We start from the raw sequence: 15401 nt of genomic DNA, 5'->3' as shown, positions 1-15401 counted from the left end.
CTGAGGTAGGAGAATTGCTTGAGCCCAGAAGGTCAAGGCTGAAGTAAGCCATGATCACACCACTGCACTCCAGCCTGAGAAACAGAGCAAGCCTTTGTCTCAAAAAGAAACAGTTAAAAAAGTATTATGGTTGAAAAGTATAATTGTTTTGAGTGCCAACAACTAATTTTTAAAAAGAACATTTAAAAGACAGAGTTCTTCTCAAAATAATGTTTTGTTACAGTATGTCCAATTTATAGAAACTATCACATAACTGTTTGAATAAGAATATCAAGATTACAAAGATAGGCAAATAGGTAGATATAGGAAGACAATTGTCTGGCTAAGCCAGTGATCCATGTGATATTTTTAAGATAGATAATTTATAGCATTTTCCAGTAAAACACAGAAAAGACTAAATACATTTTGGAGGGGCCAAAGGTAAAACAAGATACCTACTCAATGTTTTCCTGGCAGTATAATATATGACAAAGAAATAAATAATTTTTAGTAACATTTAAGACTATAATCCTAATCCTTGTATATAAAGAATGTTACACTGGAGTTTAATTTTAAAGAAAAATATACGTGTACAGTTTCTTAAAGATATGAAAATTACATTACATGATATATATAATACTGAATATAAGTTTTTAATTTTAAACTTTTGAGTGTAGAATTTTTAAACATAATTAAATGGCAATGATAACTAAAAATTATATGATGCTTATAATGTGTCAGGTATTAAGTGCTTTAATTAACTCAATCCTCATTCAAAAGAATGTAAAGAATAGAGGTAGGGTCTACGATCCCATTGAAAAAAATAAAAAACAAATTATGCAAAGAAATTCATGAAAAGAGTAACAGATAAAATGGACATGATGAACAAAGAGTTAGCTAGCTAGGTAGGGGGTGGAGGAGAGGTTTTAAGTAGAATAAGAAATCAGATATTTTGTAGGGTGCCATTTAATATACAAGCAACGGGTATTGGAAAGAAATCTGAAAATGTCATAAGACAGTTTCATTAATCAGCAATAATGAATTCTGTAAAGTACTACATGTTTAAAATAAAATACATATATCAGATATAGGTCAAATTCTAAAATAAAATACATATATCAGATATAGGTCAAATTCTCAACTATCTTTTTATAAAGATTTAAAAATATGTCTTTTACCAATATAAAAAGTCAAAACAGTATAATAACAAAGATAGTACAAGTATCAGTGAGAAAGAAGATGGGAGGAAGGAGTTTTGGGAGAAGAAAAGACAAAACAGAAGTCAAAAGACAACTACTGCTAAATAGCTGTTTAGCAATCCAAATATTCTGGTTTCATCCCCATTCATTCCAAAGGTCATAATTCCCAATTTGACCAATAGTGTCATTCTCTTTTGACTCATTTTGGATACATATACTTTTTAAATCAACCAGAGTTTTGGGAGGCTGAAGCAAGAGGATCTGTTGAGGCCAGGAGTTTGAGACCAGTGTGGGCAACATAATGAGACCCTGTCTTTGAAAAAAAATTTAAAAAATTAGTTGGGCATGGTGGCATGAACTGGTAATCCTACCAATTTGGGAGGCTGAGGTAGGATTATCACTTGAGCTCAGGAGTTCGAGGCTGCAGTGAACCATGACTGCCCCACTGCACTCCAGCCTGGGCAAAAGAGCGAGAACCTGACTCAAAAAAAAATCATTAAAGATCCCTTTTCAAGTAAGAATGATTTTTATGTTACTGAGTGAATTGTGGCATTTTAGGGCAAAAATGAGGAAATAATCTCAGAGCTCAAAGACTGGTTCGCTGAAATAACTAAGTCGGAAAAAAATTTTAAAAAATATTAAAGAAGTATAAATAAAACCTCCAAGAAATACAGGATTATGTAAAGTGACCAAGTCTACACCTGATTGGCACCCTTGAAAGAGAAGGAGAGAAAGCAAACACCTTGGAAAACCTATTTCAGGATATTGTTCATGAACATTTCCCAAGCTCACTAACAAGGCTAACATCTAAATTCAGGAAATGCAGAGAATCCCTGCAAGATAATATACATGATGACCTTACCCAAGACACAAAGTCATCAGATTTTCCAAGGTTGAAATGAAAGAAAAAATGTTAAAGAAAGCTAGAGAAAATGGAGCAGATCACCTACAAAGGGAACTCCATTAGGCTGACAATAGATCTTTCAACAGAAACCCTAAAAGCCAAAAGGCACTGGAGGCTTGTATTCAGCATACTTAAATAAGAGAAATTCAAAGCAAGAATTTCATAGCCAGTCAAACTAAGCTTCATAAGCGAAGGAAAAATAAGATTCTTTTCAGAAAAGCTAATGCTAAAGGAATTTATTACCACCACACCTGCCTTAGAAGAGGTCCTGAAGATAGGGCTAAAAGTGGAAAAAAAAAACTATTACCAGCCACCACAAATACACACTTAAGCACACAGATGACTCATACAATAAAGCAACCACACAAATAAATCTGCATAATGAATACCTTATAACATGATGATAGAATGAAATCTGCACATATCAATATTAACCTTGAACATAAAGGCTTAAATGCCTCAATTAAAAGGTACAAATTGGAAAGTTGGATAAAGAAACAAGATCCAATGGTATGCTGTCCTCAAGAGACCAATCTCACATATAATGACACCCAGACTCAAAGAAAACAGATGAAGAAAAATCTTTCATACAAATGGAAAATAGAAAAAAAAGCAGGGATTGCTATACTAATTACAGACAGAACAGATTTTAAAGCAACAAAAGTCAAAAAGGAGAAATCAGGAAATGATATAGTGGTAAAGGGTTCAATTCAACAAAAAGACCTAACTATTCTAAAGATATATGCACCCAACACAGGAGCACCCAGATTCATAAGGCAAGTTCTTAAAAACCTATAAAGATACTTAGATAACCACACAATAATAGCAGGAGAGTTCAATGCCCCACTGACAGTATAAGAAAAATCATTGAGGCAGAAAACTAACAAAGGTATTCAGGACCTGAACTCAACACCTGACCAAATTGACCTAATAGACATCTACAGAATTCTCTTCTGAAAAACAAGAGAATATAAATTCACAGCTGCACATGGCACATACTCTAAAATTGACCACACAATCAGCCAAAAAACAATCCTCAGCAAATTCCAGAAAGAAAGAAAGAAAGAAAAATTCATACCAACCACATGTTCAGACCACAGCACCCCCCACCCCAAACAGACATCAATACTAAGAAAATTGCTCAAAACCATACAGTTACATGAAATTCAACCTGTGCCTGGATGACTTCAGGGTAAACGAGGAAATTAAGGCAGAAATCAAGACATTCTTTGAAATTAATAGGAAAAAAGGGACAACATACCAGAATCCCTGGGACACAACTAAAGCAGTGTTAAAGGGAAGTTTATAACACTAAATGATCACATCAAAACGTTAGGAAGATAAAAAAAAAAAAAACCAACTAACATAACGTAAAGAGGAAAAATAAAAACAAAAGCAAATTAACCTCCAAACCAGCAGAAGATAATACCATAATCACAGCCGAACTGAAGGAAATTCAGATGCAAAAAAAAAAAAAATTCAAAATATCAATGAAGCCAGGAGTTGGTTCTTTGAAAGAATAAATAAGATAGACAACTACCTAGATTAGTAAAGACAAAAGAGAGAATATCCAAATAAACAAAATCAGAAATGACTACAGGGACATTACCACTGACACAACAGAAATACAAAAAAAAAAGAAAAAAACCTTGAGTACCTCTACACACGCAAACTAGAAAACCTAGAATAACTGGATAAATTCCTGTAAACATACAACAACTGAGATTGAGCCAGGAATAAACTCAATCCCTGAACAAACCAGTAATGAGTTCTAAAATCAAATCGGTAATAAAAAGCCTAAAAATCAGAAAGTACAAAGACCAGACAGATTCACACTGAATTTTATCAAATGTAAAAGGAAGAGTTGGTGCCATTCCCATTGAAACCAGTCCCAAAAACTGAGGAGGAGGTGCTGTTCCCTAACTCATTCTATGAGGCCAACAAGTCTTGATAACCACAAAATGGCAAAGTCAAAACAAAAAAGAAAACTTCAGGCCAATATCCTTAATAAACATGGATGCAAAAATCCTCATGAAAACATCAGCAAACTGTATCAAGCAACACATTAAAAAGTTAATCCATCATGATCAAGTAGGCTTTATCCCTGGGATGTAAGGTTGGTTCAACATATGCAAATCAATAAATGTTCACATAAACAGAACTAAAAACAACAACATGAAAATCTCAATAGATGCAGAAAAGGCTTTTGATAAAATTTAACATCCATTTATGTTAAAAAATCTTAATAAACTAGGTATTGAAGGAACATATCTCAAAATAATAACAGCTATATATGACAAACCCAAAGCCAAACATCATACTTAATGGGCAAAAGCTGGAAGATTTCCCTTGCAAACCAGAACAGGACAGGTATGCCCATTCTCAAGACTCCTATTCAACACAGTACTGGCAGTCCTAGCTAGAAAAATCAGGCAAAACAAACAAACAACAAAAAAATAAAGGGTATCCAAATAGGAAGACAGGAAGTCAAACTATCACTGATTGTAGATTATATTATTCTATACCTAGAAAACCGTATAGGCTCTGCCCAAAAGATTCTTGATCTGATAAACAACTTCGTCAAATCTTCAGGATACAAAACTAATGTATGAAAATCAGTAGCATTTCTCTACACCAGCAACATCCAAGCTGAGAGCCAAATGAAGAATGCAATACCATTCAAAATAGCCACAAAAGGAATAAAATACCTGGGAATACATCTAAGCAGGGAGGTAAAAGATTGCTACAATGAGAATTACAAAACACTGATAAAAATATCATAAATAATACAAAAAAGGAAAAGCATTTCATGTTCATATATAGGAAAAATCAATATTGTGAGAAAGGAAAATAAATCTTGGGACCCCAAAATCACTAAGTTAAAGGGAAAAGTCAAGCTGGGAACAGCTTAAGGCAAACCTGCTTCCTATTCTATTCAAAGTCATCCCTCTGAGGCTCACTTGAGACAAATCCATATCTCATTGCTTCCTCTCCCCTATTCTTTATGTAAAAATGCAGATTCACTGAGCCAGATTAAATTATGTATTCAGTGGAAGGCTGATCAAGGACTCACAATAATGCAACCTTTTGTCTCTTATCTACTTCTAACCTGGAAACACCTACTTCGAGTTGTCCCACCTTACAAGACTGAACCAATGTAAGTCTTACACATACTGACTGTAAGACCTGTCTTATGTCTCCCTAAAATGTATAAAAACAAACTGTATGCCTGACCACCTTGGGCAGATGTCTCAGGACTTCCTGAGGCTGTTGCGGGCACGTCCTTAACCTTGGCAAAATAAACCTAAATTGACTGAGACCTGTTGCAGATATTTGGGGTTCACATTTTGGTGGCCATGAAGGGATTCTGAGTGGAGGTGCCCCTGATCTAAGACAAATCTATCGGTACCAGCTTGAGCTATCTTTATGGTTCAAACCAATAGGACAATTTTCTGAGGCCTGGAAGCTCCCCCTCCAGAGAATCCCTGACCTCCCAAGCTTTAGTCAAGATCTAAAGTTTATTTTACTGTACAACTCCTTCTTTTTGGAGTTTTACTTGCTGCCAACAACAAAGGCAAGTCTTCCTGCTTTCATGATGGAAGGCAGGTAACTCCTTCCTGGAGTTTGAGTTTGCTTCCAACAGGGAAGGAGAGTTTGAGTTTGTTCCTGCTTCTAGGATGACAGAGAACAGCTTCAGACCCATCCCGAGGTAAATACCTGAATTGGAATTTTGTTTTCACTAAAGTTAAGATTAACAACCAGCTGGTCTTCATTTCTCCTTACCACTGGAGTGCTCAGTAATCACATAAATCGTGCAATTGTTTGCTTTGCTTAACTATTTTTTTGTTGTTTGCTTGTTTCTGTTTTTGTTGTTGTTTTGGTCTTTTTCCCACTGGGTTTGACCAACTCTATCTGACTTGATCAAATCCAAAGGAAAGCTCCAAATTATGTGTGTGTTAGTTCATTTTCATGCTGCTGATACATACCCGAAACTGGGAACAAAATGAGGTTTAATTGGACTTACAGTTCCACATGGCTGAGGAGGCCTCAGAATCATGGTGAGGGTGAAAGGCACTTCTGATGTGGTGGAGGCAAGAGAAAAATGAGGAAGAAGCAAAACCGGAAAACCCTGATAAACCCATCAGATCTTGGGAGACTTATTCAGTGAATATCACAAGAATAGCATGGGAAAGACCAGCCCCCATGATTCAATTACCTCCCCCTGGGTCCATGCCCCAACATGTGGGAATTCTGGGAGATACAATTCAAGTTGATATTTGGGTGGGGACAAAGCCAAACCATATCATTTTGCCCCTGGTCTCTCCAAATCTCATGTCCTCACATTTCAAAACCATGTCTTATGAATCTATAAGGTCTACTCCTAACTACATGTCGAATATGTCTATGTATTTACGCATCAAATATATGATGTTTCACTATTAAAAATGTATAAAAGAACTATAATTGGCTTTTTAAAAAGGTGCTTAAATCAAATACTTAATCAGAAATATAGAGACTTTAAGCCAAATGCTTTTTCAAGTTCACATGGCTTAACTAAATCTTTAATAAATAATCTGATTTTAAAAATTTGGTGAAATAGAATTAGAAATGGCTTCACAATTGTCAGCATACGTTATTTATCTCTGCTAGATGTCAAAATTTGGTATGAGGGTTATAAATCTGTAAATGCGGCTCAAAAGAGAATTATCTTTGTTTACATAAAATTTAATAAATAACACATTTAACATTGGTTGGTTAATGAAAACAAGTAAATCTTGACTTACTGGCAAAAAAAAAATATAGTAACACCAAAACAAAAACCCCACATTTATCTAATCTTAATGTTCTTACTTAGGAAAACCTGGAATCCACAGGTTATAAAAATGTTTAACAAGAAAACTTTAAACTTTAAATAACTATCATATTTTTCATAAGTAATCTGGGTAAACTATTAAAAAATAATAATTAATTATGACAAAAATGCTGATAGTGATATGAACAATAAGGTCCAGGCTGAGGTGGTCTCAGATGGGGATGAGGAACTTGTTAGGAACTAGAGAAAAGGTGACTTATTATGTTTTAGCAAAGTGACTGGCAGCATTTTGCCCCTGCCCTAGAGATTTGTGGAACTTTGAACTTGAGAGAGATGATTTACGGTATCTGGCAGAATAAATTTCTAAGCAGCAAAGCATTCAAAAGGTGACTTGTGTGCTGTTAAAAGCATTCCATTTTAAAAGGAAAACAGAGCAAAAAGTTCAGAAAACTTTCAGCTTGACAATGCAGTGGAAAAGAAAAGCCTGTTTTTTGAGAAGAAATTCAGGCCGTCTGCAGAAATTTTCAGAAGTAGCAAGGAGCCTAGTGTTAATCCCCAAGACTACAGGGAAAATGTCTCCAGGCCACGTCAGAGACCTTCGTGGCAGCCTCTCCTATCACAGGCCCGGGGGCCCAGGAGGAAAATGTGGTTTTGTGGGCCAGGTCCAGGGTCCCCCTGCTGTGTGCAGCCAAGTGACTTGGTGCCCTGTGTCCCAGCTGCTCCCCAGCCATGGCTGAAAGGGGCCAACGTACAGCTCGAGCTGTGACTCCAGAGGGTGGGAGCCCCAAGCCTTGGCAGCTTCCATGTGGCATTGAGCCTGCAGGTGGACAGAAGTTAAGAATTGAGGTTTGGGAACCTCCGCCTAGATTTTAGAAGATGTATGGAAATACCTGGATGCCCAGGCAAAAGTTTGCTGCAGGGGTGGGGCCCCTCTGTTAGGGCAGTGTGGAAGGGAAATGTGGGGTTGGAGCCCCCACACAGAGTCCTTACTGGGGCACTGCCTAGTGGAGCTGTGAGAAGATGGCCACCATCCTCCAAACCCCAGAATGGTAGCTCCACTGGCAGTTTGCACCATGTGCCTCGAAAAGCCGTAGACTCTCAAAGCCAATTAATAATTAATAAGGTAAATGTAATGGAATAAATGCTTGTAGATAATCCTGTCATACAATTTAAAATCTAAAGTTATATTAAGCTAAATAATTGATAGTTATTAAATGTCTGGGTCATTTCCAATTTTTCTTAATTACAAGAGAACATTTTTTCTGAAAAAAAGAAATGTGTTCTTATTAAAAAATACTTTTTGTCTAATTCAAAGGTTATTTAAAAGTTATTTTAAAAATTATGTAAAGGTAATCAGTGAATAAGAACAATGTAAAGAAAGTTATAAACATAAAGAGGAATTTTTGGCAAGAAAGGTTAAAAGAAAAATGATTTTATATGAGAAAAAAATCTTGTACGGTAAATTTTTGTCCTAAAATAAAACAACTGGTTATTTAAGAAAGACGAATGTCTAGGATAAAACAGTAAGTTCAAGCATGTAGTAAATGATTTGTGTCAATTTGTCTATAATTAAAGGGAAATCATTTATAAAAGTCTTTCTAGAGATTGGGTTTTGATGTTAAGAAAACCACTTATACACTAAAGACTTGGTTAGAACACTGAAATTTTCTTTTTTTTTAATATACTTTAAGTTTTAGGGTACATGTGCACATTGTGCAGGTTTGTTACATATGTATACATGTGCCATGCTGGTGCGCTGCACCCATTAACTCGTCATCTAGCATTAGGTATATCTCCCAATGCTATCCCTCGCCCCTCCCCCCACCCCACAACAGTCCCCAGAGTGTGATATTCCCCTTCCTGTGTCCATGTGATCTCATTGTTCAATTCCCACCTATGAGTGAGAATATGCAGTGTTTGGTTTTTTGCTCTTGCGATAGTTTACTGAGAATGATGATTTCCAATTTCATCCATGTCCCTACAAAGGACATGGACTCATCATTTTTTATGGCTGCATAATATTCCATGGTGTATATGTGCCACATTTTCTTAATCCAGTCTATCATTGTTGGACATTTGGGTTGGTTCCAAGTCTTTGCTATTGTGAATAATGCCGCAATAAACATACGTGTGCATGTGTCTTTATAGCAGCAAGATTTATAGCCCTTTGGGTATATACCCAGTAATGGGATGGCTGGGTCAAATGGTATTTCTAGTTCTAGATCCCTGAGGAATTGCCACACTGACTTCCACAATGGTTGAACTAGTTTACAGTCCCACCAACAGTGGAAAAGTGTTCCTATTTCTCCACATCCTCTCCAGCACCTGTTGTTTCCTGACTTTTTAATGATTGCCATTCTAACAGGTGTGAGATGGTATCTCATTGTGGTTTTGATTTGCATTTCTCTGATGGCCAGTGATGATGAGCACTTTTTCAAGGGGTTTTTTGGCTGCATAAATGTCTTCTTTTGAGAAGTGTCTGTTCATGTCCTTCGCCCACTTGTTGATGGGGTTGTTTGTTTTTTTCTTGTAAATTTGTTTGAGTTCATTGTAGATTCTGGATATTAGCCTTTTGTCAGATGAGTAGGTTGCGAAAATTTTCTCCCATTTTGTAGGTTGCCTGTTCACTCTGATGGTAGTTTCTTTTGCTGTGCAGACGCTCTTTAGTTTAATTAGATCCCATTTGTCAATTTTGGCTTTTGTTGCCATTGCTTTTGGTGTTTTGGACATGAAGTCCTTGCCCATGTCTATGTCCTGCATGGTGATGCCTAGGTTTTCTTCTAGGGTTTTTATGGTTTTAGGTCTAACGTTTAAGTCTTTAATCCATCTTGAAGTGATTTTTGTATAAGGTGTAAGGAAGGGATCCAGTTTCACCTTTCTACATATGGCTAGCCTGTTTTCCCAGCACCATTTATTAAATAGGGAATCCTTTCCCCATTGCTTGTTTTTCTCAGGTTTGTCAAAGATCAGATAGTTGTAGATATGCGGTGTTATTTCTGAGGGCTCTGTTCTGTTCCATTGATGTATATCTCTGTTTTGGTACCAGTACCATGCTGTTTCGGTTACTGTAGCCTTGTAGTATAGTTTGAAGTCAGGTAGTGTGATGCCTCCAGCTTTGTTCTTTTGGCTTAGGATTGCCTTGGCGATGCGGGCTCTTTTTTGGTTCCATATGAACTTCAAAGTAGTTTTTTCCAATTCTGTGAAGAAAGTCATTGGTAGCATTATGGGGATGGCATTGAATCTGTAAGTTACCTTGGGCAGTATGGCCATTTTCATGATATTGATTCTTCCTACCCATGAGCATGGAATGTTCTTCCATTTGTTTGTATCCTCTTTTATTTCCTTGAGCAGTGGTTTGTAGTTCTCCTTGAAGAGTTCCTTCACATCCCTTGTAAGTTGGATTCCTAGGTATTTTATTCTCTTTGAAGCAATTGTGAATGGGAGTTCACTCATGATTTGGCTCTCTGTTTGTCTGTTATTGGTGTATAAGAATGCTTGTGATTTTTGTACATTGATTTTGTATCCTGAGACTTTGCTGAAGTTGCTTATCAGCTTAAGGAGATTTGGGGCTGAGACAATGGGGTTTTCTAGATATACAATCATGTCATCTGCAAACAGGGACAATTTGACTTCCTCTTTTCCTAATTGAATACCCTTTATTTCCTTCTCCTGCCTAATTGCCATGGCCAGAACTTCCAACAGTATGTTGAATAGGAGTGGTGAGAGAGGGCATCCCTGTCTTGTGCCAGTTTTCAAAGGGAATGCTTCCAGTTTTTGCCCCTTCAGTATGATATTGGCTGTGGGTTTGTCATAGATAGCTCTTATTATTTTGAAATACGTCCCATCAATACCTAATTTATTGAGAGTTTTTAGCATGAAGGGTTGTTGAATTTTGTCAAAGGCTTTTTCTGCATCTATTGAGATAATCATGTGGTTTTTGTCTTTGGCTCTGTTTATATGCTGGATTACATTTATTGATTTGTGTATATTGAACCAGCCTTGCATCCCAGGGATGAAGCCCACTTGATCATGGTGGATAAGCTTTTTGATGTGCTGCTGGATTCAGTTTGCCAGTATTTTATTGAGGATTTTTGCATCAATGTTCATCAAGGATATTGGTCTAAAATTCTCTTTTTTGGCTGTGTCTCTGCCCGGCTTTGGTATCAGAATGATGCTGGCCTCATAAAATGAGTTAGGGAGGATTCCCTCTTTTTCTATTGATTGGAATAGTTTCAGAAGGAATGGTACCAGCTCCTCCTTGTATCTCTGGTAGAATTCGGCTGTGAATCCATCTGGTCCCGGACTCTTTTTGGTTGGTAAACTATTGATTATTGCCACAGTTTCAGCTCGTGTTATTGGTCTATTCAGAGATTCAACTTCTTCCTGGTTTAGTCTTGGGATGGTGTATGTGTCGAGGAATTTATCCATTTCTTCTAGATTTTCTAGTTTATTTGCGTAGTTCTCTGATGGTAGTTTGTATTTCTGTGGGATCAGTGGTGATATCCCCTTTATCATTTTTTATTGTGTCTATTTGATTCTTCTCTTTTTTTTCTTTATTAGTCTTGCTAGTGGTCTATCAATTTTGTTGATCCTTTCAACAAACCAGCTCCTGGATTCATTAATTTTTTGAAGGGTTTTTTGTGTCTCTATTTCCTTCAGTTCTGCTCTGATTTTAGTTATTTCTTGCCTTCTGCTAGCTTTTGAATGTGTTTGCTCTTGCTTTTCTAGTTCTTTTAATTGTGATGTTAGGGTGTCAATTTTGGATCTTTCCTGCTTTCTCTTGTGGGCATTTAGTGCTATAAATTTCCCTCTACACACTGCTTTGAATGCGTCCCAGAGATTCTGGTATGTTGTGTCTTTGTTCTCGTTGGTTTCAAAGAACATCTTTATTTCTGCCTTCATTTTGTTATGTATCCAGTAGTCATTCAGGAGCAGGTTGTTCAGTTTCCATGTAGTTGAGCAGTTTTGAGTGAGATTCTTAATCCTGAGTTCTAGTTTGATTGCACTGTGGTCTGAGAGATAGTTTGTTATAATTTCTGTTCTTTTACATTTGCTGAGGAGAGCTTTACTTCTAACTATGTGGTCAATTTTGGAATAGGTGTGGTGTGGTGCTGAAAAAAATGTATATTCTGTTGATTTGGGGTGGAGAGTTCTGTAGATGTCTATTAGGTCCGCTTGGTGCAGAGCTGAGTTCAATTCCTGGGTATCCTTGTTGACTTTCTGTCTCATTGATCTGTCTAATGTTGACAGTGGGGTGTTAAAGTCTCCCATTATTATTGTGTGGGAGTCTAAGTCTCTTTGTAGGTCACTCAGGACTTGCTTTATGAATCTGGGTGCTCCTGTATTGGGTGCATATATATTTAGGATAGTTAGCTCTTCTTGTTGAATTGATCCCTTTACCATTATGTAATGGCCTTCTTTGTCTCTTTTGATCTTTGTTGGTTTAAAGTCTGTTTTATCAGAGAGTAGGATTGCAACCCCTGCCTTTTTTTGTTTTCCATTTGCTTGGTAGATCTTCCTCCATCCTTTTATTTTGAGTGTATGTGTGTCTCTGCACATGAGATGGGTTTCCTGAATACAGCACACTGATGGGTCTTGACTCTTTATCCAATTTGCCAGTCTGTGTCTTTTAATTGGAGCATTTAGTCCATTTACATTTAAAGTTAATATTGTTATGTGTGAATTTGATCCTGTCATTACGATGTTAGCTGGTCATTTTGCTCGTTAGTTGATGCAGTTTCTTCCTAGTCTCGATGGTCTTTACATTTTGGCATGATTTTGCAGTGGCTGGTACCGGTTGTTCCTTTCCATGTTTAGCGCTTCCTTCAAGAGCTCTTTTAGGGCAGGCCTGGTGGTGACAAAATCTCTCAGCATTTGCTTGTCTGTAAAGTATTTTATTTCTCCTTCACTTATGAAGCTTAGTTTGGCTGGATATGAAATTCTGGGTTGAAAATTCTTTTCTTTAAGAATGTTGAATATTGGCCCCCACTCTCTTCTGGCTTGTAGGGTTTCTGCCGAGAGATCCGCTGTTAGTCTGATGGGCTTCCCTTTGAGGGTAACCCGACCTTACTCTCTGGCTGCCCTTAACATTTTTTCCTTCATTTCAACTTTGGTGAATCTGACAATTATGTGTCTTGGAGTTGCTCTTCTCGAGGAGTATCTTTGTGGCGTTCTCTGTATTTCCTGAATCTGAACGTTGGCCTGCCTTGCTAGATTGGGGAAGTTCTCGTGGATAATATCCTGCAGAGTGTTTTCCAACTTGGTTCCATTCTCCCCATCACTTTCAGGTACACCAATTAGACGTAGATTTGGTCTTTTCACATAGTCCCATATTTCTTGGAGGCTTTGCTCATTTCTTTTTATTCTTTTTTCTCTAAACTTCCCTTCTCACTTCATTTCATTCATTTCATCTTCCATTGCTGATACCCTTTCTTCCAGTTGATCGCATCGGCTCCTGAGGCTTCTGCATTCTTCACGTAGTTCTTGAGTCTTGGTTTTCAGCTCCATCAGCTCCTTTAAGCACTTCTCTGTATTGGTTATTCTAGTTATACATTCTTCTAAATTTTTTTCAAAGTTTTCAACTTCTTTGCCTTTGGTTTGAATGTCCTCCCGTAGCTCAGGGTAATTTGATCGTCTGAAGCCTTCTTCTCTCAGCTCGTCAAAGTCATTCTCCGTCCAGCTTTGTTCCGTTGCTGGTGAGGAACTGCGTTCCTTTGGAGGAGGAGAGGTGCTCTGCGTTTTAGAGTTTCCAGTTTTTCTGTTCTTTTTTCTCCCCATCTTTGTGGTTTTATCTACTTTTGGTCTTTGATGATGGTGATGTACAGATGGGTTTTTGGTGTGGATGTCCTTTCTGTTTGTTAGTTTTCCTTCTAACAGACAGGACCCTCAGCTGCAGGTCTGTTGGAATACCCTGCCGTGTGAGGTGTCAGTGTGCCCCTGCTGGGGGGTGCCTCCCAGTTAGGCTGCTCGGGGGTCAGGGGTCAGGGACCCACTTGAGGAGGCAGTCTGCCCGTTCTCAGATCTCCAGCTGCGTGCTGGGAGAACCACTGTTCTCTTCAAAGGTGTCAGACAGGGACATTTAAGTCTGCAGAGGTTACTGCTGTCTTTTTGTTTGTCTGTGCCCTGCCCCCAGAGGTGGAGCCTACAGAGGCAGGCAGGCCTCCTTGAGCTGTGGTGGGCTCCTCCCAGTTCGAGCTTCCCGGCTGCTTTGTTTACCTAAGCAAGCCTGGGCAATGGCGGGCGCCCCTCCTCCAGCCTCGCTGCCGCCTTGCAGTTTGATCTCAGACTGCTGTGCTAGCAATCAGCGAGACTCCCTGGGCGTAGGACCCTCTGAGCCAGGTGCGGGATATAATCTCGTGGTGCGCCGTTTTTTAAGCCGGTCCGAAAAGCGCAATATTCGGGTGGGAGTGACCCGATTTTCCAGGTGCATCCGTCACCCCTTTCTTTGACTCGGAAAGGGAACTCCCTGACCCCTTGCGCTTCCCAAGTGAGGCAATGCCTTGCCCTGCTTCAGCTCGCGCATGGTGCGTGCACCCACTGACCTGAGCCCACTGTCTGGCACTCCCTAGTGAGATGAACCTGGTACCTCAGATGGAAATGCAGAAATCACCCGTCTTCTGCGTCGCTCACGCTGGGAGCTGTAGACCGGAGCTGTTCCTATTCGGCCATCTTGGCTCCTCCCCTGAAATTTTCTTAACAGATTGATTTACTCTTAATAAATTATAAGAGATTTTAATTCTTTATAAACTCAAAATTCAACTTTTATTGTGTCTCACTGTTTTCAGATTTCTCTCCCCTTTTAAAGGGTGAAAAATAATAACGCTCTCCTTCAACTCATTTTCAGTTCATATAATTTTTTTCCCCTCGGGTCCTGTTTCTTGTGGCCTGATGCTAAAAATGTTTTCTTAAAGGTCTAAAGGAAGTGTTTCCTTCCAACAATATTCTGTGCACTGCAGAAGGTCTTTTCTTTTGCCTTTTCCTGGCCTAACAGATTTATGTTTTATCGAAATAATTCCTATGTCAGTATTATTAAGTTTTTGTTTGCTTAGAAAAAAACCCTGAGATTATAAAAATTCTTTAAAGTAAGGTTATTACATCCATGTAACTTTCTGTATGTGTTTTTAAAGTCCTTGTGCCATTGAGTTACAGGGCTTTGACTCCTGCATCTAAAAAGGACACCAGATCCTGCTAAATCTTAAACACTGACAGCAATTTAAGCCACATCTTCAGGCCTGGTAGAAGATGCCAGTCAAAATAAACTGCATTTGTGAAACACAGGGCCAGAAATTAAAACAATAGTTTTTATTAACTCCTCAAGGCCCAGAAACTATTGCGGAAGAGGTGAGTGCATGAGATTTAAGGGCCGATTTTAAGAGATAAAATTAGTTCAGTTTCTATAGAAATTAACCATTAATATCAAAGGCACACTGATACAAAACCAGCATGTGGGTCCCTATGTCAGATAAACAAGGTTTTCTCGGAGCATTAACACACTCCTTAATACAAA

The 15401-nt window shown here is 38.1% G+C and overlaps 1 protein-coding gene across 1 annotated transcript in view; it reads right to left on the bottom strand.

Annotated features, from left to right (window-relative positions):
* The window catches only part of TENT5D (terminal nucleotidyltransferase 5D), a 108987-nt gene that overhangs the window by 27051 nt on the left and 66535 nt on the right, over window positions 1–15401 (bottom strand). The gene's annotated exons all lie outside the window — the stretch shown is intronic.

The sequence above is a fragment of the Pan troglodytes genome, chromosome X, assembly GCF_028858775.2.
Source record: "Pan troglodytes isolate AG18354 chromosome X, NHGRI_mPanTro3-v2.0_pri, whole genome shotgun sequence".
Taxonomy (NCBI): Eukaryota; Metazoa; Chordata; class Mammalia; order Primates; family Hominidae; genus Pan; species Pan troglodytes.
The sequence above is the reverse complement of the archived record's forward strand: the minus strand, read 5'-3'. Positions and strand labels throughout refer to the sequence as shown.